We start from the raw sequence: 23,470 nt of genomic DNA, 5'->3' as shown, positions 1-23,470 counted from the left end.
GAACTGTCTATGCTTTACCGGACGAATATATATTACACATGTCTATGCATAAACAAACAAAAATATATACCAGATATTAAATAAACGTTTAAATAGTGAACACAAATATGGCAAACGTCAGTAGTACGTTTAGGAATGGCAAACGTCAGTAGCAAAAATATGCAAACGGCAGTAGCCGAATAAATGCAAGCGTTTAATTTAATGAAAAACATGTGAAACAATATAATTTATGCTAATTTAGATTTAAATTAGATATTACAAGTTAAGATTGATGTCATAAATTAATGCACTACATATATAAATTCTGCAACAACAAAAATGAACTAATGTTTAAGTGATATTATGGGCAACTAACAGTTTATAGGTGTCTATCACAACCGTTGTTTATTTTTGGTGTTTTCACTTCATATACATGGTTATTCGTTAATGCAGCATCAACATATTGAAAAAATATCCCGGAAAGAGAAATATAATGCTTTTGAATATCAACCGTACTTTCGGTTTGACAACTGACGACACGAATGATTCGATTTACAATGTGAATCTAAATTGAGTTTTATGCAGATTCGTTCATACGACACAAAGACACTTATTTTGTTTCACGGATCAACTTACAACATGAGCTTCATTTGTGTGACGATACTAAGTATATTAAACATGTTCCACTTGTGTGACGTCACTATGTATATTATTAACATGTTCTCATCTTGTTCACGGAATTCTCTGGTGTCTTAACCCCGAGGGAAGCTCAAGCAAGAGCTGAGGTGGCAAGGCTTGACATCGGTCAAGTATTCGATGCGCCTCCCTCTGAACAAAGGACGCAGACAGGTCGGGCGCTTATGGCCCGCAGGAGAATAGCTGATCGAAAGACGATGGCCGTACCTCAGCAAGGTAGGACGTCTAACATATTTTCTGGTAAAAATTCAAAATAGCAATATGAATAGCATTTCATCGGTGTATCGGTAATATTTATCATAATTTGCATCAATATTAACATAATTAACGCAAAAGTACAATATTTTGTTATCATTTATAAATAAATTTTCATTGCAGTGAACGAGTGTCCCGCCCACATTATGATGGTGGACCCTAATTGCGTCACACCCGATCAGTGCATAACAGATGCGGACTGTGGAAAAGGGGAGCTCTGCTGCACTTCCCCATGTGCAAGATATTGCAAAGGTCCTGGATTTCCCTGATAACACGACCGGTGGCAATCCTTGGCTTTTCCTAAACGGAAAAAAGACGATTTGAATGGTTTCCTAGTTCTTCATAAAGCACAACATTAATGTTGTTAATAACACTTAAGTGTATGTTGAACTCGGCTGATATATTATTGAATTATATCAAAGTTATCAATGATAATCTTTTCTTTACTGAAAAACAACGTTGTTTTAGTAATATAAAGAATAAAACAAAATCTTAAGCCTGTAGTACAATTACGACTTGAATGAGCATTAATGTTCACGTCTGTAAGATAAGATCACAATTTATCTTTGTTGTTACGTCATTGGTTAGTTTTTCTATATACAAACATTGGACGATTCGATTGGCTGATTACTTGGTCCGTTAAACGGTCGGAATATATATATTAAAACGTCATTTTTAAAGGGGCCTTTTCACGTTTGGGTAAATTGACAAAATTGAAAAAAGTTGTTTCAGATTCGCAAATTTTAGTTTTAGTTATGATATGTGTGAGGAAACAGTAATACTGAACATTTACCATGCTCTAAAATAACCATTTTATGCATCTTTTGACGATTTGAAAACCCGAAAATTATAAAGCGTTGCAATGCGAAACGAATTAATAATTTGGAGAGTTCTGTTGTTGTCGTTATATTCTGTGAAACTACTAGGATTGCTTATATAAAGTATAAAATACATCTGGCATTGTATACGGAAAGATGGCCGAGTGTTCTAAGTGGTAGACTTTTTACTCCAGGACTTTAGTGGTCAGTGGTTCGAGCCCTGCTGAGGATAACCTTTTTTTAAATTTTATTCTTGATTTTTTACTGGAGCTTTTTATATCTAATGTTTACATTGATCAATATAAAGCATTTTATGACCAACTTCAAAACATTCCAAAATCTGTGAAAAGGCCCCTTTAAAACAGTGACCCAATTTTTTTTTGCACCATTCCGCTTGATCATGATGTCTTTATCATTATCAGACGCGAAAACAACAAACAAACAAACATAATATTGGGATGCTATGTAACGATATTAAAGTATATGAATTATATTCAGATTCCGAAATAAGTTTGTTTTGAAATCGTTTTGTTTTCGAAATACGGGATCCAACAAAATTAAGAATTATATTATCACTGTGAAAACACTCGCTGATTTATGTTCAAATAGGACCTTGTAATGAAATATGACTTTAATTTGGACCTCTTAGCAATATTATTTGAGTTCGAGTCTAAAGGATCAAGCGAAATGGGTGGAATAACCTCAGCTGTATGTCAGTGCAAAACGTGTTTGATCGTTTGAGACATGTTTGAGTCAAATTAGGAATAGATGGTCAATAATAAACTACTTGAAAAAGGTCCACAGTCGCGGAGTCCATCGTGCACGCACTAAAACTCAGAAGACAGAGAAGTGGGTCGTAATAGGGAACTCATAACGGACAAGAAGTGATTGGCATTAATACAGTTACACTCCCACACAAACAAGTTTGGCAATGTCTCACAAGCGTCGTTTTCAATATGTCATATTTTACACAATAATACAATTTTAAGTTTGTAAACACACCATAAAAGTAACTTATTCAAGAAGATTTTTGAAGATTCCGAACATGTAAGTTACTCAGGACGTAGGCTTAGTCATGTCGCCCGCGTACACAACCAATGGATGTTAATGTTTTTCATATTTATTTTACCCATTTTTCCACATTTTTGCTATTCCGTCAACAAACAGACGCAATACGTTTTACATGTAAATATAGAAATGTGTCAGCGTATCTTCGCTTATTTACCTGTGATAAGTCATCCATAGATAGGGTTTGACATTACTGCTTTTGTCTTGGCTTCACACTCGGAACTGAATACTAGCCGTAGTTAATGTGTACACATTCCGATTAAAATAGTTCGCAGAGAAATGAAAAAAATGTCCAACATACATTCGTGTAAGTGCAATATTTACAAATCATACCTTTATCAGTAAATATTCTTTTCAAACTATCGAAACCATTTGCTGGAATGATTACATATCCGTGCAATAATATGCGTTAACTTGTTCTACTATGTAGCTCAAAAACAAGTGTACACACATACCAATTCAGATTCCATTAAAATAAAACACGTACCATGAACGTTGATGGTCATACAGTATTCCAAATTGTAAATTTAAAAAGTGATAGACTACGTTATATGTTATATGCCTTATGCCATGAGGATTGCTATTGTAACACGATTACTATATCGAATCACTTTATTTAACAATACGTTTAGATTGGCTTACTATGCTTTAGTAATTTGAACAATTAGCTAAGTTTAAGTTTAAATTTATAAGATAAACTAATGCAAGTTATATCTAAAAAGTATCCAACTAAAATAAGACGTCTGTGGAATCAACAAAATACCTCGACCATCATTCCACACTTATACAAATATTTGTATTAAATAGTATAAAGCATACATGTATACACAAACAATTCATACACGTTACATAGACATACTGTGTTTGTAACTATGTGTGATTGCTCTGCGTCAGATGTTGGGATATATGAATGGTTCTGCGAGTCACTGAAGAATAAAAACAAACATCAACTGATGACAAAAACGACTAATTGTTTGATAAATCTTTCTTGTAAAAGTTGTCATCTTTCTTTGAGCTTGTGGATTCGATCACTACAAAGGACTTTTTCGATTAAAATTCCATTTTTTAATATTGCGTGAAACACACATTTAAAGGAAAAATCTTGTATCGACTTCATGCGACAAATGAGTGATATATATTATAATATGATGTAATGTATAACATTATATCTGGTATAATCGGTGTTTCGAGCACTCCGAAGCGTATATTATAATAAATTAATGTGACTCGAAAAGCTTTTCAAATAAGAGAATTTGCTAGCTGATTAATAAAAAAAAATATTGTATTTATTTTACATATCATTTTATAATTGAAACATTTTTGAACAACCAACAGACACGTCCATTTATTTATCCAGAGCCAAGCACTGTATTCACCTCAGACCTCGCGTGTTTTTATCGTTCGTACTTAATAACCAACACACAATGGCGATGTCACCACTAGCAAAACATTTCTATCATCCTGAATAATTACGGGGCATTATCTAAAGTTGTTCTAATCTTAGTGAGTGTTTATTTGTTTTCCCTTTTGGTGATGTCTCCACCAGCAAACAAGTTATGTCGTCTTGAACATTTATAGTGAATGATGTGAGTTTTTTTTAATTTACAGCTCGTGTATCCTGATGTATTTTTTTCTTTGCTTTAAAGCATGTAATGCACTGAAGAGACATCAACAAAAGACTGCCATGAAACAGAAAAAAACGAAGATCGACTATGTAGTTTTGGACGCGTGCGGCAAAATATTTACCTTCGTTAAATTTAATTTTGTTATGAATATCTGTAATTTTAGCTCCACAAAAATGGCATGCCAATGCGAGGATTACTATTTGTCTGACGGTTGACGGGACACCCTGGCATCCTTATGATATCAATAATTATTGACTACATACCAAACAAAATTAAGACTTTAGAAATAAGGACAGCACAGGCTAATGTCGGACGACACTTTATGCACATGCATTCAAACCCTTTTCCCAGAATGAGTCGCATATTTAGGCATGAGCCGTATTGAGCACATCTGTCAAATGAAGAAATGTACACATCAAGTTGTAAAAACGTGCTATCAAATGAAGAGAATTAATGAACAACTTAACAATAAAATACGATTAAGTATGCATATTTACTTTATATTTTAATAAACACAAATGTAGTCAAGCAATTCTTTGTTTCACAATTTGTTCATCATTTGCACACTTGACTTAAAAGCATGAGAAACATTTGACAATGTTATTATATTTGTAACAACAGTTTAAATGCACACATGCATTCGTTTTCATCATCGGATTGAAAACAACATGCATGGCAAAACTGAAATATGTAAAAACCTATTTATTCCGGGCATGTAGATGTTAATATAGACCAATAAGACATATTTTAACCAAGTACAAACCAGCTAACACAATGTAAAATTTACATTCTCAATAAAATAGTTAAGCAAACGTTATTGGAAATAAAATGAATGAAAGTTCAATTAAAAGCTCGATTTCACTGGAACAAGAGCCCTCTGCGAAGCTTTTGCCAGAACCAAACTGGAACCAAATAACCTTTTGAACCGATGTCCGCGTGGTCAAATAGCTCCACAGTGCTCAAGCATACAAATTACAACCATAAAAAACCATCGACATTATGTTTTATTGTAATATTATACAGCGTACTCAACCATGTTTTAATGACCATCCACGTACTAAATCATATTTTAATGTCCATCCACGTACTTAATCATGTTTTAATGTTAACCCACGTAATCAATCTTTTTTTAATGTCCACCACGTACTAAATCATGTTTTAATGTTCATACACGTAATCAATGTTCACATAAGTTGTCAGTCAGATGTCAATATGTTTGACGCTTTCAGTTTTAACCATAAACATGATCTGCATATGACTGGTTATTTTTATGTCATACGTTTGCGTTTTAACTTTTCATGACGATCATCTGGGCGTAAACTGCTCCTTAAAATGTTTAAAAGTTGTGATATAAACTGTTTGCACACATGGCAATACAGTCAAAATAATTTCAAAAGCTATCTTTTATTGTATAGTTTATTCGGTATTAGTCAACAGACAGCAAACAAATGTATTGTCATATGTTTAAGGTGGAACAAGCTCATGTTTCAGTCTCATTTATTTTAAGAACAGTTTTAAGAATAACATTTAATTTATAAAAATTAACGCAACCTTTAACTGGCAAACACATTTGTTATAACATTAAACAGAGCTGGTTATTAAACATATATATGAAACATTTGATATTTGAACACGTCTGAAATCATACCTTTTATAGAACCTGTGATATATGTGCAACATGAAAGATACACATACATAAAACCGGCGCGTTATATAATGTTGTGTTTACAAGAAATCGCGACTCCAACATGGTCCAATACAGCACTTTTCAAGCCTCCCGCAATCGCTGTCCGACGTGCATCAAACGAAATGATTTAGACAAATAGACAGATCCGAAGGGAGCGTTACCCGCGGTCATCTGGCCGTAACAATCCAACACATAAGCCTTCATGTCTTAGGATGATATACCTTAGTTCGCACGCCATGCCATTGTATAAATAACTTTTTGTTTTAGATTACTCTTCTTTACACGTTTTTTATATAAATAAAACGATGGCTTATGCTTTCTTCCGATCGACCGTTCTATATTATAGTTGCAAAATGATAATTTATGTACACAACTGAAATTAACGTTTTGCTTAACGTAATGATGATATTATAAAATTGATATTTAGTAATTGCTAAATGCTTATTGAAAATAAAAATTCAAAAACATTAAATTGTCTTTGATATATAAGCTGAAATATGTGTGTGACTATTATGCTAATGGTAACTAATAATAGGAAAGTACTATTTCGTGTGTACAAAGTATGATATAGAAATATAAGCAATTGTTATTAAGCATTAAGCATAGTTCTTCCATAGTTTTCTACCATAATAACGGTTGACATAATCATTTTAATTCTCAATTACGGACATATTTAAGTATACTTCCATAGCCCATGCATATGTGTCATCAACTTTCCTTAATAGTAATAACAGAGTAATAGTATAACATGGTTGACATGTCCGAAACGACGAAACTAACCGAACAACAGTCAAAACACATTTTCTAAAAATATAAGCATGCATAAATCATTTCTTATGAAGAACTTTTGGACCAAACATTAACGCTACAAAATTGGTTAAAAAGATTTTGAGGAGCGTCAGCAAGGGTGCCTTAAGATAATACGGAACTAATCCGCCTATCCGCGTTTTCACTTAAGTATTTAATTTTATCTTAAAATTCATTGTGTATAATTCCGATTGTTTATGGTGAAAACCCCGTTGTTTTAACTTCGTTGACATCAGCCAACGGTTTCCAGTAGTGCATTTTCGGGAATAGTATTTGGAATAACAAATCCTACTTTATTGTTGTGAAGCTATTAAACATTTACACTCGATACCTCCCGATTTGAGTATTTAGAAGAGTGAAACCCTTTAATCGTTAGCTTTCATCAGCAAGTCGCACACACCTGTCTGTATGTATCGATTTATTCAAAATAAGAAGAACACAAATAAAAATAAGATTGGTATAAAAAAAATCGTATAAATTTAGTTTATCTTTACCATGGTGTCTTTTGGATAAAAATATGTGCCGCCTGTATTTCTATTATTTTTTGGAGTCGATTTTGTCTCGCAAACAGACTTTGTACGCTATATGTATTTTGATGTATAAAAAGTATCCGACCAATATGTCATGGCATGTAAAGTATTCAATAGTTTAATACGCTTTGTCCTTTTGATGTCTAAGTGCGATAATCGTAAATATTGCAGATATATTTAAATAAGCTTAATATAGACTATACTTTTTTTCACACTATATGGCGTCTGTTGTTTTTGTTTGTTCACAATACCGACAATATTTGCTTCTTCGGGTAATATTTGTAATGTAACACATTATCCGTCTGCGGCCATGACATTCTTGCTGTCAATTGCAAAGAAAAAGTTTTCTCCCTCGACTTTGTTTGACATCTCTTCCATCACTCGGAGGCCAGCCGTGTCATCGTTAGAGACAAATGCGATGGAGAAAAACATGACTTCAAACTGTGTCTTCAATAGCTCGGCCATCGGCCCCGGGCTGCCGCCTTGTGTGAATTTGGCTCGAATGTTTGCAATTAAAAATGGGTTTTAAATATTGAAAATGCGTCACGTATGTTTCTTTATTACGAATTAATTAGCGATTGTGAGTGCTATATAAAAAAGGATTTCGAGTTACTAATATGATGCGTAATGTGTATACATATAAACACATACTGGAAAATCGTTGTTATTTTTACATCATAGATAATGAAGCAATCATGACCCATTCTAGCATGACCAACCAGCTTATTTATCAATTGTTATCAATTGTTACGCGAACACTTAATTAACAGATTTGGAATAATTGATTTGAACGAATTAAATCATTTTGTTTTCATGAGCTTGGAGTCAAATTTACAGAACATAACATACGATGCGTGTTTTAGGCTAAATGGCCGTTGACTAGATAGCAGACAGACAGACAGACAGACAGACAGACAGACAGACAGACAGACAGACAGACAGACAGACAGACAGACAGACAGACAGACAGACAGACAGACAGACAGACAGACAGACAGACAGACAGACAGACAGACAGTTAGACTGTCTGTCTGTCTGTAAATTTAATAGTCCGTAGATAGATAAGTAGCCCTTAGCCCGATCGCAATTATATATAGTAAAACATAACTTTTAAGTAACGTGTTAAATAGAAAGTAAACATAATACACACACACACATATATGTAATATGATAACTTGTGTATTATATAACGGTATACTGCGCCACACCTTATAAAAGTGTAGAAAAAAAACAACAAAACTAAATATTAAATATTATAATGCGATAATGTATACACTTGTATCATAACTGGGAAGGGAGGACATTTTCAACATTTCGTAGATCAATGTATCGTCTCCCTTTGCGGTAAATTGTCTTTATCACACTTAGAAAAAAAAACATATTTTATCAATTTAGAGAGGAATAAATATACGTTATCTTGTTTATGAAGTTTGTAATTTTACATATTCCGTTAGTATGTAAACAGTATACATTCCGTCGATAAGCAGAATGACAACATCGCGGATTATTCGTGCTTTGAAAAATAATCTCTTCGCATGAATGTCGACGCGAACCATGTCTAGTGCCTTGTTTATATTCGTTGTAAGACCTGAAATTATAATACATCACTATGTACAGCATACATTTTTGATATAGTTCCGCATAGTTTATAGAATATTATCTTAAATTGGGGATACAGGTTTTTTGCCAATGATTAATAGATGAAAATGCTGAGTATAATAATGGCGATCATAATGATAATATTTAGCTAAAACTCAATGTTTAATATTGCAATAAATCGTACAAAAACCTTTATTTCGAAATACTAAAAGCTTAGAATGAACATTAAGTGTAAAATAAACAACATATCTGCTATCTTAAGCATCATCATCAAATACATAAAAAAATAAACCAATACTTGAAGCAAGATACTCAAGATACTTCTATGAACATAGAAATGTGGGCCTGCTCAGTAAGTCTCTTGGTTTGGTGTTGGCAACTAGATATACCTGTGTCTAATCGGTCGTCAAGAAAATATTATTTTTTTTTCAAGTGAAGCAATCATCTTGCAATCACTTGCACTCAGACGATCTCGAGGCGTGAACGTCCCTTTCACATTGGCGGCAAACAGATACACATCAACTCGGGTTGAATTTTGAGTTTTGTTTACACCCACCTATAAACAAAACCAGAGGGTAAAGATAGCCCTTAAATGCGAACTTGTTTCCCTTTTATAACCCAGGGTCATATTCTGAATACACCCTTTAGAAGTACATTAAACATGATTCTAGAGGCTAAATATTAAACCACTGACCCATGAGTTTACATAATTTTTTTTAAGTCGTTTACAATACAATTCTTAATAATAATCAGAAACATGGGTTTACAACAGTTAAGAACGAAGAGACATGATTTGAGCACACTTTAAACAAGATATTAAATCAAATGTAAAACCCCAAATATTAAAGCTATGGGACGCGTTTTTTTCAGAACATGTTATTTCTATAATTCTATGAATTTTATTATAATGTGTATATGTATACACACATTCCTACATAAACAACAACGTACGACCTGCATACTCCCGGTTTGCTCAATTATAACAATACAAATACACAACAAACGGCAATAATTACTTCATAAGAACTTACATTTTGAAGTAAAGCAGTAACACACTGTTTCATCCCTTCGAACTGGCGTTCATCAATACTTTTCGAAACATCCATTAGGAAGTAGACATCGACACCAGTTTTAAATGCAATGCTTATTCCATATGAATCAGAGTCGACATCAGCATCTGTGATGGCAGATTTGTGAGTACTATTGATAACAGTTGCATTACTTACCAGGTCGTTCACGTCCGCCGTAAATAGGGACCGCCCTGTCAAATTTCGCCGTATTTTACTGTCATGTTCACAGATTGTTTTTTAAAGTTGTTCATCGAACGATATATTTATTTTTTTAATGTATGATTGTGTAGAGAATACAATTTGTTATTGAATACTTTAACGTCAACGTCGTCCATAACACACAGATGTTAATACGTTTGTTTGGACCTTTAACAACATGTTTTATACATTTTTTATCTATACGATATTATACTCGCACAAAACATGGACAGCTTTGTTGACCCTAGCGATTTACTTGTACTTAAACTAAATAACTGGGCCAGAAACGGACAGCCACTCTTCTGGAATAATTTGTCAATGGATAATTGGCCTAAGGATATTAACGACGAATCGCCACACAAGCCACGTGACTAATTGATACAAATCTGATGGACAGGGACTTGTAAGTTTAAGTTTTTCTACTCTAACTATAATTGGAAAGCTTCTCCGACCCTAGCGATTAACCAGTATCAGATCAATATTATTTTGCCAGTAACGGAAACCCGCTCTACTGGAATAATTTGCAAATGGATGAATGGCCTGATGATATTTTATGACCAATCGCCACACCAACCACATGACCAATTGATACATAGCTGACAGGAACTTGTTAAGTTGTAATACTCTCACTTTATTCGGAAATCTCGGCCTACCCTAGTGATTTACCAGTACCAAAACAACATTATTATGCCAGTAACGGACAACAGCTCTACTGCAATAATTTGCAAAGGGATGAATGGCCGTATTCATTTTTACGACGAAGCCTCACACAAGCCACATGGCAATCCGAGACTTAGCTATAATCATAAGAATGATTTTATTAAAGCACTTGACTTAGTTAAATATTATTTTCATACCTGTGCAATCTATTGGTTCACCTCTCCATTTCGTGTTCGACAGGCACGTAATATAAGTCGAGCCCCCGTACATCTTTTCATCACAGACATCACAAACTCAATGGTCGTACCTATGTCTATTCGACTTGGTGATTCAACTACTCGCGCCCCGAACGGAACGCACGGAGGTCGACAGTGATCGTCTGAAAATGAGCAGTTTCATTGAGTTGTTTCTGATCACTTGGTTCGCTAAGGTCTGCAATTTTTCCATTATCAACAACTGAGTATAGAAATATGTTTACTAACTTTAAAAAAAAGCCACATTTTAGAATGAAATATAGTACGTATACATATATTTATAACATTAACTTTTGTTAACTTATTCCGTGCGACATGTTTTTGCTTACACACGTCCATTATCTTTAAGCACGCGTTAAAAAAACCATGAACGTTTCGAAATTATTTTTAAAGGGGCCTTTTCACAGATTTTGAAATTTATTGAAGTTTGTCATTAAATGCTTAATAATGATAAAGTTAAACATTGGACCTAAAAATCTCCAATAAAAAAACAAGAATACAATTTTTAAAAAAAAGTAACCCGCAGCTCTGCTCGAATCACTGGCCAATGGAGTCCTGGAGTAAAAGTCTTCCGCTTAGACCGATCGGCCATGCGTACTCATGCTATGAGGGGATGTATTTTTTTACTTTATATAAGCAATCCTCGATCCTCGTAGTTTCACAAAATATTAAGAAAACAACAGAACTTTCCAAATTATTCAATCGTTTGGCGTTGCAACGCTTAATAATTTTCACGTTTTCAAATCGTCAAAAGATGCATATAATGGATATTTTAAAGCATGTTCATATTCAGTATTACTGTTTTCTCACAAATATGATAACTAAAACGATAATTTGTGAATCTGAAACAATTTTTTTTTGTCAATTTACCAAAACGTGAAAAGGCCCCTACATCATTATCGTGATACGTTGATGTATAAAGCTCCGAACACAAACAGTCGAGGTATTGATTAGAAAGGTAGCATGTTTATGGGGTCTTTTTCGTGTCCGTTAATGCTTGTCCTCAATGCAGTTGAACGTTTGTCTGTTTTGTCTCATTTTCAGGAAGGCCAGTGTGCACGTAGCTACGTTCACAACAGAAAATAATGCAGAATAGAAGATGTATTAAGTAATATAGATAGTGTTTTTACATTGGTAATGGGTCACTGGAAATATAATTATCTTTTATGAATGTAAATAAATCACAAACTTATATCATGTACATAATTTATAGGAAATAAAATAATAATTGTGAATAACGATATTGTATTACTAAGAACTCATGCAAAAGACATAAAAATCTTACCCGACTGGAGGTCCGATAACGTTTAAAAATTTACCAGACTTTCCCACATTTTACTCACCGCATTCTTTTTTAACCAAACAATAGAAAATATCTTTTATATTGTTTATTTTTATACTTATGACGTTCAAAATGTTTACCAAGTTTAAAGACAAATAACGACTAAATTGAAAACCGTTCCACTTAAACATATGCTAAAACTTTCTATTAAAAATAGACAAAATAAACAGCAATAAAAACTCTAGTAGTCTCAGAGGGAGTAATCACGTGACGATCGAGATGGTGACGTCCGTGCCGAAACGGATGTTTTTCGCCGGTTTATACCCTTAACTTTTTCAATTTTTTAATGCCGCTAACTTGGCAGCCATATCAGTAAAAAAAGTCACTAGCGTTTATTTTGTTTTAATATTCACCTTATTTCGCTTTACTATACTCGCTACGAATTATTTAGCGGGAGCTGTAATTTTGTGATCCCGTTAAGTAATGTTGTAGCGAGTTAAGTCCGTTTTATTTGTTCGTTCAATAAGCTGTCAACCAACACAATCTATTCGTTGTAATACTCTTGTCGCGTAGTGTAACTGTTGTCCCCCCCATATGACCAATTATCATCAAGAAAATGAGTTGAGTGTTGACGTAGAGTAAACAAAACTTATAAATGATGTTGACTTACCCCGTTTTACATACCAATGCAATTGTGTCCCCAGACAGGAAATATGTCAGGTCTTCAATCGGGACGGCGATCGAATTAACAATCGTCAGTTTTGCGCTGCTGATATAATTCACCATCAAATTCTCTGCAAACTTGGAATTGTCTGGTTGCGGGCAACCTAAACAAAATAATTCATTTAATGCTAGCGAATGGTTCAATGATAATTAATTGGGGAGTCTTAATTTTAGACACATTTGAAACACGGTGCATGCAAATATTGATAATGATGCGTATGTCCCAATTATGTATATATATTTTTGGTCCATCAGGTAATATCAACAACTATTAAAGATGCAGTTGTCAACACTTCTGTCTAAACAAATATTAAGAGTGTTTAGACACATTTGAAACACGGTGCATGCAAATATTGATAATGATGCGTATGTTCCAATTATGTATATTTATGTTTGGTCCATCAGGTAATATCAACAACTATTAAAGATGCAGTTGTCAATACTTCTGTCTAAACAAACATTAAGAGTCTCTATCGACATAGTTACTCACAAGTAGCACATTTTTACATTGACTTCCAACATAACATCATGGGAGGACTTGAGAATAAAGCTAAACTACATAGAATAAAAACGTCGAGTATAAATGAAACTTACACTGGGAAATTATTTAAATATCTCATTTTATTACATCGAAACGAATTAATAAGAGGTCCTGTTTGGTTTCAAGTACAAAGCTTGTTGTCCTTGTTCGTTCTCTACTCTTATTCCTTGACCTTTCCAAGCCACGCTGCCAAGCGCCGGGATATATTTGCAGCTAAACAATATTTCCTGCAGATTCGGAACATTGCTGAAAAAGCCGTGGTCGCATTTGAAGCGGACATTATTGTTGCGTACATCGCCAATGATAACACCGTTCGTCAAGTTTGCTACACTCTGACATTGTCCTATAGTTGTAAATAGACATTATGTTATTATAATTATAGTGGTATAACAATATAATATGACAAAATACATAGTAAAGGCTGTGACCTTTTTTGACCAAGAATGTGTTTGAAAATAATAATAATGATAACAATAATAATAATAATAATAATAATAATAATATTGATAATAATAATAATAATAATAATAATAATAATAATAATAATAATAATAATAATAATAATAATAATAATAATAATAATAGTCATGATAATAATAATAAACAAATATTGATATTAACATAATTATTATTACCGTACAATGTTAATATAAGACTAAATATTAGTATTAATTATATTTTAGTCAGAATTATAAGTAGGAGTAGTAGCAACTTACTTGCTTCAAAATAACTTTTAAATGCAGCAGATTCCGTACATTTCACAGAGAAGATCAATATCACACAGATACGGAGTTACGTCAACATTTTAACGCAAAAGCCTTCACAAAAATTTAGATCTTTTTAGTTGTCATCAGTACAAAGTTATCCACACGATGCGTCGTCGAAAGTCGTTTATTTACAGACTTACAGTGCACATCTACAACACTGTGAGTTTAAAATAACATCCTCTAACACGACATTTAGTCAACATTCCACTTAGAAATTCGTTACGTTAATAAAGTTAACCATCAAGATTGAAGTATCCTCTCGAGAAACAAAATAAGGCACTCTACCAATTATCTAAAACATGTGAATGTGTATTTCATTTGACATGGTACTAATGCACGAATTCGCCAAAACATAATGATTGTTGAGACTCCTGGATATAAGTTAACAAGTAAAGTGTTCTAAGAACAAGTATGTGAAAAATGATAATAATATTTTGTGAAGCGTGTACCTGCTATGTCGTCGAGTCAACCCCTACGGTTTAAGAATGGGCTGCTAAAAATGGAGCCATTTATTGTAAGGTCATTGTCTTGCGATGTTTCAGTATTTGCCAGTTAACGACAATGTTCAACTAACTTAAATGGAACAAATAACACATCAGCGGATTGCCTCAAATGAATTAACATTTTAAGAAGCACACATAAGTACAAAAATGTTGTATCAAGACTTTAATATGCCATAGAAGATATGAAACTTTTCGACTTAACTTTAAATGTATTACCAATCTGTACAATACACTATTATGGGACACAAGGCAAGAACCTGGAAGACTTATCTTCGGTAACATTCGTAACGGATTTAATGCCGTGGATAAAGGTTGTCAATGAGGCCTGTTTTTGAAGCTGAAACATGTTTTTTTCGAACCAAATCTACATACCGATATAAGATCAAAAGCAACGAGAAACAATTTCCAGAAACTTCCTCGTTGCTTCCGGAATGTCAGTTGGGGTTCTGCAGAGCGCCATTATTGTCTTCTTTCATTTACTTTGATATTAAAGACATTATCGACTAAATAGTTGACCCTCAAAATGCTGCAGCCTCCCGCCAAAGGTATTTAAACACGTGTAAAAACCTGGAAGGTAGAATTGATTTCATGTTCATCTGCATCTCTTATCATCTTGAAAAAAGGCATACACCAAATCATGTCTATTTGAACATGTACGGTATTTTCACTCCATCTTCTACCAGTCAAAGACATATTGATGGAATATTGTCAAAGGACTGAGGCTGGGCATTATTGACTCTCAGGCCAGGTCACGTATCAACATTATTAAACAGTTTTGTTATGGACTCGATCGCCATGTGAAGTTACTTACTTGTCCGTCAAACGGTATGTGAAAGAATACGCAAAATCAGTATGTGACCATTGTATTTAAAAAAAATACTTGGATACAACTCAAACTCAGGCCGAATGTGACTGCACGTACCAGACATGGTTTAACTAACGTAATTGTAAAGTAAAGTGTGTTGGCAAAACATTTGCACTTGAACACACAAATACTCATTCTCTTTATATGGATGAAAACAATACATGCAGAACATTTGACTTTGTTGACACCATAACCAGAAGGTTAGGGATCTTCAGGGTTTCTACCTTATTGCTAAAATCTAGATGAATGTCTAACTTTGGCTGCTTTGTACCAAAATTCATGATCATCAAGGCCCCAATGTTATTCCTCGTATTATGATAAATCTCGGTGGACGCAGGCTGCTATATTCAACAAGAAACCGTCGGAGACGGGTGGTGCTCCCAAACTTTTTTTTGGTCACAATATTGCACTATATATTCACATAAAAGGAAACGTCCTGAGGGGCATAATTTTGGACAAAATAATAGAATGGATGGTTTAACAACTTAAAAATTTCAAAGGGCCATAACTCTCTAAAAAAATCATCTAACCAGAACCCACAAATAACATGCGCATCTCCACAAGGTAGTTAAGCTTCCCATAAAGCTTCAATGAATTCCAGTCAGTAGTTGGGGAGAAATAGCCCGGACACGAATTGCAGTATATGTACAGTTTATAGAAAATTTCAAAGGTCAGTAACTCTGTAAAAAAATCATCAAACCATAACCGGCTGATAATATGCACATCTCCTGTTGGTAATGAAGCTTCCCATAAAGTTTCATTAAATTCTCGTAATAAGTTGCTGAGAAATAGCTCGGACAAGAATTGCACTTTACGTACAATGGAAAATTTCAAAGGGCCATAACTCTGTTAAAATCATCCGACGAGAACCGGCTGATAATATGCACATCTCCTCTTGGTAGTGAAGCTTCCCATAAAGTTCTATTGAATTCCGGTCATTAGTTGCTGAGAAATAGCCCGGACAAGAATTGCACTATATGTACAGTTAATGGAAAATTTCAAAGGGCCATAACTCTGTGGAAAATCATCCGACCAGAACCCGCTGATAATATGCACATCTCCTCTTGGTAGTAAAGCTTCCAATAAAGTTTCATTGAATTCCGGTCATTAGTTGCTGAGAAATAGCCCGGACAAAAATTGTGCACTGACGGACACACGGAAACACGGACACATGCACGGACAGACGAAGCGACGACTATATGCTCCCCCCAAAAATTGTTTTGGGTGAGCATAAAAATGCACGACATTCTCTGTTCCTATGTTATTCCTCACATCATGACGAATCTTGGACTCGGTCTGCTTTGTACCAAATTCATGATTGTCATGGTCCCTACTTTATTCCTCATATCTAGATGAATCTCGAACTTGGGCTGCTTTGTACAACAATTCACTATCTAAGAGGTTGCTACAATATTCATCACATCCAGATAATCTCGGCGGACTCGGGCTGCTGTCTATCAAAATTCATGATAGTTAATGTGCGTATGTTATTCCTCACATGGAGATGAATCTCGGACTCGGGCTGCTGTATAACCACATTTTATTTATGTCATCCAGAGAAGGGCTTTGAACACTATTATTGACGGTGAGTTAATTACGAAATACTTAATGCAGCGCAGGTTGTCAGGGGATTTGCATTGGTATAATTACCGGTTAATTTATAAACCGTCTATTTTTATAGTATGTATTCCTATTTCTATAATTACAGTTTCATTTTCGACATATTTTCCATTTCAACGTTATGCGTAACCTTCATTGAGTTTTATTGATAAGTTCATGCATTTATCTTTGATATTTTATATCTAATAAATTAGGAACGAACTTTCCGCCTATGCATTTGTCTCAGTTTTAATTGAGGATATGAATCATAAGAACGCATTTATCGTTTCATTTGTACAACACTTTGTGCGCATTCATCTATGACTATTTTAAATAAGTATGTTTAAACGAAATTTGTGATTTTGTTTAACGTTATGATATATTTTTACATTCATTATTTAATATCACACAAATATTTTGCCTTACAGAAGGCACGTCGTGGGACAAAACTGAAAAGTATGCGTTCGTTAATTGTCTGCCTAGTAAAAGTGCAGTAATAACTGGATTATCCATGTAATCCATGACGAAACTTTCCGCTTGATTTTTGTTAGACTTTCGAAGATGTCTATGTTAAACAAACTGTATATCCATGCAATGCGGAAAGCGACGTTTTAGAACCCGTTGCAAAAGTGCGTTAAAGTCAAGTGCAACTGTTTTGCGAATTGTAACTACGAAATACATACGCCGGCTTATAGCAACGCTGGACTGTATGTTTAGACTGCTTAGTCTGATCAAGGACGACACATTGCGCTTTGGCAATAAACTCGGTTTTCTAACGACTAGAACTATCGTTTTTCAAGAGCTTGCTATGTTTCTTCAAGACTCTTTAATTCGCATTCGATTTTAGTGGGGAGTACTTTAACTAGGTAGGTCATGATAATTGGAGGTTCTTCTCTTGATGTAGTTGTTAAAATGTACCAAAAGAGCTTTTAAGTTTGTTATGACGGTGAGTCGTATTTTAAATTGGCATTGCGATACATTCTGACAATTCTTCAAACATGACTTCAATTAAAATATATGACGTTGCATATGTTAAGAAAGTTTTAAATATACTGGAATACAGTTGCTGTTGCTAATATTCCTATTAATGATGAGTATATGAGTGACCACGGTAGAAGCAAATGGGACAGGAAGGTCACTTGTTCAAATGTGCTATATTACTTTCAATCTGTATAAACGTTATTGATATACTTATGCTGAATCAACATACCATTACGCTCGCCTTTTTTCTGTATGAACAACCCATTCACAATAAAGTACATCAAATATCTACAAATCAGCAACGGAAACAAATGGTCAGAGAAGATGTGCGACTTTAATGTAAAAATATCGATCTTTCTGTAATCAGAATTTTCGCAATTATCGTTCTGCGTGGCTGCGTAAACCTTCGTGGAAAACTTAATGTATTTATAAAATCACTTATTTATCAAGAAAAGTCATATTAATGAAAGGGAAATAACTCCTGACAAACCATTTTACGAACCTTCGGGGGCAGTCTACAGTTTTTCTTGAAAATCACCAGGCCGACAACCACTGGTCTGCAAAACACCCTCACAACAAGGCCTTCAGTCCCAACCTGAAAATAGATTCAGACAATATTCAGTGCAGCTCATCAACAGCTTGCAAATAAAGCACAAAACAATGCAGAAAAAGCACTTTAAAATGGTATCTGGGGTAAAATAGACCTTTTCGGAGGTCTCGGAACTTGCCCGTAAAAACCCCATTTTCAGATAAACCCGGCAATCACATTTATCTTTCCGGGTAAGAATACGCACACAGTGGACAACATGCTTTGCACTATCACAGCAAATGCTTTCAAACTGAGCCAGACAAAATGGGTCATTACCATTGAACTTTTTTGCACTGCTAACTTATTTAAACCCACCGTTGAAATCTATCAAATTCCGGCTGCTTTAAGCAGGAAGTACATTTGTTTACATCTCACTGAGCATGTTGTTGTTGTTGACTAAAATTCAGGTAACTTAGTTTCGAATTACTGAAAACATGTGAAATTACTAGAATATTGACCATTTATACTTACATTTAAGCTCCTGGAGTCAAAAAACAATTTTGTTTAGGTCATACGCCTTATGTTCAGGAAATTGACCGGGGCCAATGCGCAAATAGGGCTACAAAACTGTAGACTGCCTCCTTCAGTCTATCATCGACGCTACAAGTTGAGGGAGACTACTCCTTCCTGACAGAACGATCCAATACCTTATCTAGAACACTGATAAGAAATGGAAATGTTTGCCATTGTTGAATCCAGGGCCCGGTTGTTTTAAAGCGTAAGCAATTGGTTTTTGATAGACATGGTTAACATTCTTATTCAAATTAATTTGATAATCTTTTGTGTCTGTCTTATATCAGTACTTAGGAGTATATGTTGTTCGATTGTAAATTCTGCAGATGTTATGATTTATAGAAGACTTGATACCAGATTACTAAGGCGAATTTAACTAAACAGCAAAAATTTTGCACAAATGAGTCCACAGTGTTAAACTAAGACAAAACGTGTTTAAAGTACTTGCATTTGGCATTGTATCCGTTAACAGCAAATGAAAACACATTCATATACAACCGTTACAAAAGATCTATCGGATGATGAATTCAAATGACACATTGATAGTTTACTATTTGAAAGCGAATGCCAAATCCTGTATAAAAGCAATGAAAAAAGGTTCTTGATAGCGCTTATTTTGCAACATTCCAGTAGTAGGTTTTCTTTTAAAGCAGCGAATAATCATTTTCTGTTTAACGAATACACTTGTCTTATTAATTTATTATAGTAACTATGACAAAATCAATATAATCAACAATTATACCTCTTAAAGTAAAAAAAACATAAGTAAAATAAAACCCCGACTTCTACAAGATGGAGTCGATACATTGATTTATACCTTCATATATCTCTTTAACACTTATGCAGAGTAAAAATATCTGTGATTAATTGTGAATTTTAAGTTCAAGTATGACTTTCAAGGTAGCGAAGTGGCTAGTGTTAACAACAAAAACCATAAACGTCAGCCATGGTTAATTAAAATGTTTTTTAGAAATCCATCCTTGCATCGTGGTCATAAAGCGGAGAAGTTTAATTAATACTCAAAACTGCCGTTGTCTGTTCTTTGGCCTTTTAGTATAAAATTGACCTAAAAGAACGCCATCTAACTATAATGCTAAACACCGACTCACTTAGGTAATATTTATGCAAAATTACTAGTATTCCAGTTTTCTCGCAGGTTCAGTGACGCCATTGAACGCACACGATCTATTTTAGAAAATAAGGCCATTGGCTTGAAGGTAGTATGTCTTTTGCTACAGCTCACAAACAATACTTTGATTGCCAATTTATGTATTTTGACTTCTGACCTAAAGGCTTGACCTTGTCAAGATAAAATATTAAAGAAAGCCGCTTAGTTCTAACGATTTATAAATTGTCTTATAAAGGTGACCCTTTGTGCCAATTTACTTAACATTCTTGTAATTCATCAGTTCAAATTACAAGTTTCAGGACAGAAGGACAGACACACCAAAGTATTTGATACAATGATAATTTTATAACAACCATATCGCCAACATATTTTAGGGGTGTAGCTATTTTTCTTGTTATTGTCAATTCCTATCTCTGCTCCCACAGTGCAAATAACAGTGCAACATTGTTAGCGCAATTTAAAAAGTTATTGGCCAAAATTCATATGTGCTTGCAATAACGGCTATCCAAACAAAGCTTATCAATTGTGTTGTATCGTTTGTATCAGACATATGCCATGGCTAGACATTCAACCATTTACTGTTTAGTATCTTAAACAATAATTAATGTGATACGCTGCTCTGATAACAAAAAAGTAAAAAACAATTTAGGGGTGTAGTTTTTACTTCAATAGCAATGTAATCAATAAACCACGGTAAAATGTGCATCCTGATAGTGATGTAACAAACACACGATACAGGATGGTTAGTCTGGTTTTATTGCAAAGCTTCACACGATAGAGATCTTAACACGCTTAACAATTGCTAGTCTGAACTAGCAAACCGCACGAAAGAAAATCTGATTGATCCTGTACTCACATGACACTTTATAAACAATATTATCTGAATCATCGTGAAGAACAAATAAATTCCTTCAGCATGATACTTGTGTTTATAAATACACTTGATCATCATTAACTGACGCGAGAGGGTTTGACAAACCAGAACACGGCTTTGAAGTAAATGTAAATGAATAACAGTATTTTTCAAACAGGTGAAAGAGGTGTAATAAAAAATGTGAATCAGTATTTTACTTTTTGCGTCAACAAATACTATGTTTAATGCAATAACAGAAATGCTCATCACAGCCATTGCTTTAATTAATTGCATACCTATTTTAAAATAAAATTTGATAAATACTGAATGCTCCAGTTATAAAGTTTATATTTAAATCTGTCAGTTGCTAATAAGAGCTAGTTGTATCTTAACACATAGGAGATAAGTATGGCTCATTTATGGCCATTTTTTACCTTTGAACTTTAAGTGTGACCTTGACCTTGATGGTATCGACGTAATTCTTTCGCGCAACACACCATCCAATGATGGTTAACAAATTTGCCAAATGATTTTAAAATCTTACAATGAATGACATAGTTATGGTCCGGACAAGCTCATTTATGATCGTTGAACTCAAAGTGTGACATTGACCTTGGTGATATTGACGTAATTCTTTCGCGCGACACACCGTCCAATGATGGTGAACACATTTGCCAAATGATTTTAAAATCTCACAATAAATGACAAAGTTATGGCCCGGACAAGCATTTGACCTTTGAACTCCAAGTGTGACCTTGCCCTTTGAGATATCGACGTATTTTTTTCACACGACACAACGTCCCATGATGTCGAACAAATGTACTAAGTCATTTTAAAATTTAACTAAATGACATAGTTATGGTCCGGACAAACTTTCAGTTTAAAACACACAAAGTGACCCCGTGACCTAGTTTTTTACCTGGCATGACCCATATTCAAACGTGACCTAGATATCTAGATTCAACTTCTGACCAAGTTTGGTGAAGATAAGATGAAAATTCGGGACAGACCGACAAAGTGACTCCTATATAACCCCCATTACCAATGGTAATGGGGGTATAATAAAGATAAATTTACAATAACGTTTGCAACCTGTTTTATGTGAAATACTTCATAATATTCCGAGATTTTGATGTCCCCAGCATATAGCATTTAAACTGTCAGTCCGTCCAAAAACTTTAACATTAGCCATAACTTTTGCAATATTGAAGATAGCAACTTGATAGTTGGCATGCCTGTTTATCTCGTGGAGGTGCACATTTTGAGAGGTGAAAGGTCAGGGTCAAAAAAACAAATCCAATAGGAGTAAGAAGCTTTTAAGGGAGATAATTTATATTTATTATTTGGAAGGTGCAGATCATTTTCACAAGGTAGGTCATATAAAAAAATACTTCCCTTGTAAAAATGATCTATACCTGCCAAATGATATAATCCAAATGGATATATAAAAAAATTGATCAAAGCGGCGCAGTAGGGAGCATTGTGTTTCTGACAAATACATCTCTTGTTTTATATTTTATGATATGAAAAATCTTTAAAAAAATGTACTGAACCACCAATATATGTAATAAATATACCATCAACCGAAAAAGTAGAGCACAAAAATGGCTATTTTTTTCTTATTGCTTACAAATATACCTTCAAATTAATACCAAAACGTACTGTACCATTTGCATTCTAGTTTACAAATCCTAGGCAGCATTCACTGAACAATCTGTGCTATATATCAAATTGAGTGCATGTAACCCTGTAAACAGGAGTTCCGATTTGGGATTATGTGACCTCGTGCGTTACACTATTTGGGACCGCTCTGGCAGAATGACATTTGATGGATAATTTCAACGACAGGAACACATTGTTGTGACTTTGCTCCCGATCC

At 34.2% G+C, this 23,470-nt stretch overlaps 2 protein-coding genes and 1 long non-coding RNA gene across 21 annotated transcripts in view; 1 reads left to right on the top strand and 2 right to left on the bottom strand.

The window, feature by feature from the left end:
• The window catches only part of LOC127837643 (hamartin-like), a 318,472-nt gene that overhangs the window by 190,514 nt on the left and 104,488 nt on the right, over nucleotides 1–23,470 (bottom strand). The gene's annotated exons all lie outside the window — the stretch shown is intronic.
• Nucleotides 1–23,470, top strand: part of LOC127837648 (uncharacterized) — a 170,371-nt gene that overhangs the window by 96,094 nt on the left and 50,807 nt on the right. The window lies entirely within an intron of this gene.
• On the bottom strand, nucleotides 7,606–11,356 carry LOC127837656 (uncharacterized). 2 transcript variants are annotated; one of them, XR_008029420.1, is made up of 4 exons: nucleotides 11,190–11,356; nucleotides 9,454–10,241; nucleotides 8,877–9,053; nucleotides 7,606–7,962 (listed from the first exon to the last, which is right to left on the bottom strand). It is a non-coding gene; the product is annotated as an uncharacterized LOC127837656 (long non-coding RNA). The 2 variants fall into 2 exon arrangements; XR_008029419.1 differs by having other exon boundaries at nucleotides 9,454–11,356.

The sequence above is a fragment of the Dreissena polymorpha genome, chromosome 7, assembly GCF_020536995.1.
Source record: "Dreissena polymorpha isolate Duluth1 chromosome 7, UMN_Dpol_1.0, whole genome shotgun sequence".
In the NCBI taxonomy this organism is placed as follows: Eukaryota; Metazoa; Mollusca; class Bivalvia; order Myida; family Dreissenidae; genus Dreissena; species Dreissena polymorpha.
The sequence above is the reverse complement of the archived record's forward strand: the minus strand, read 5'-3'. Positions and strand labels throughout refer to the sequence as shown.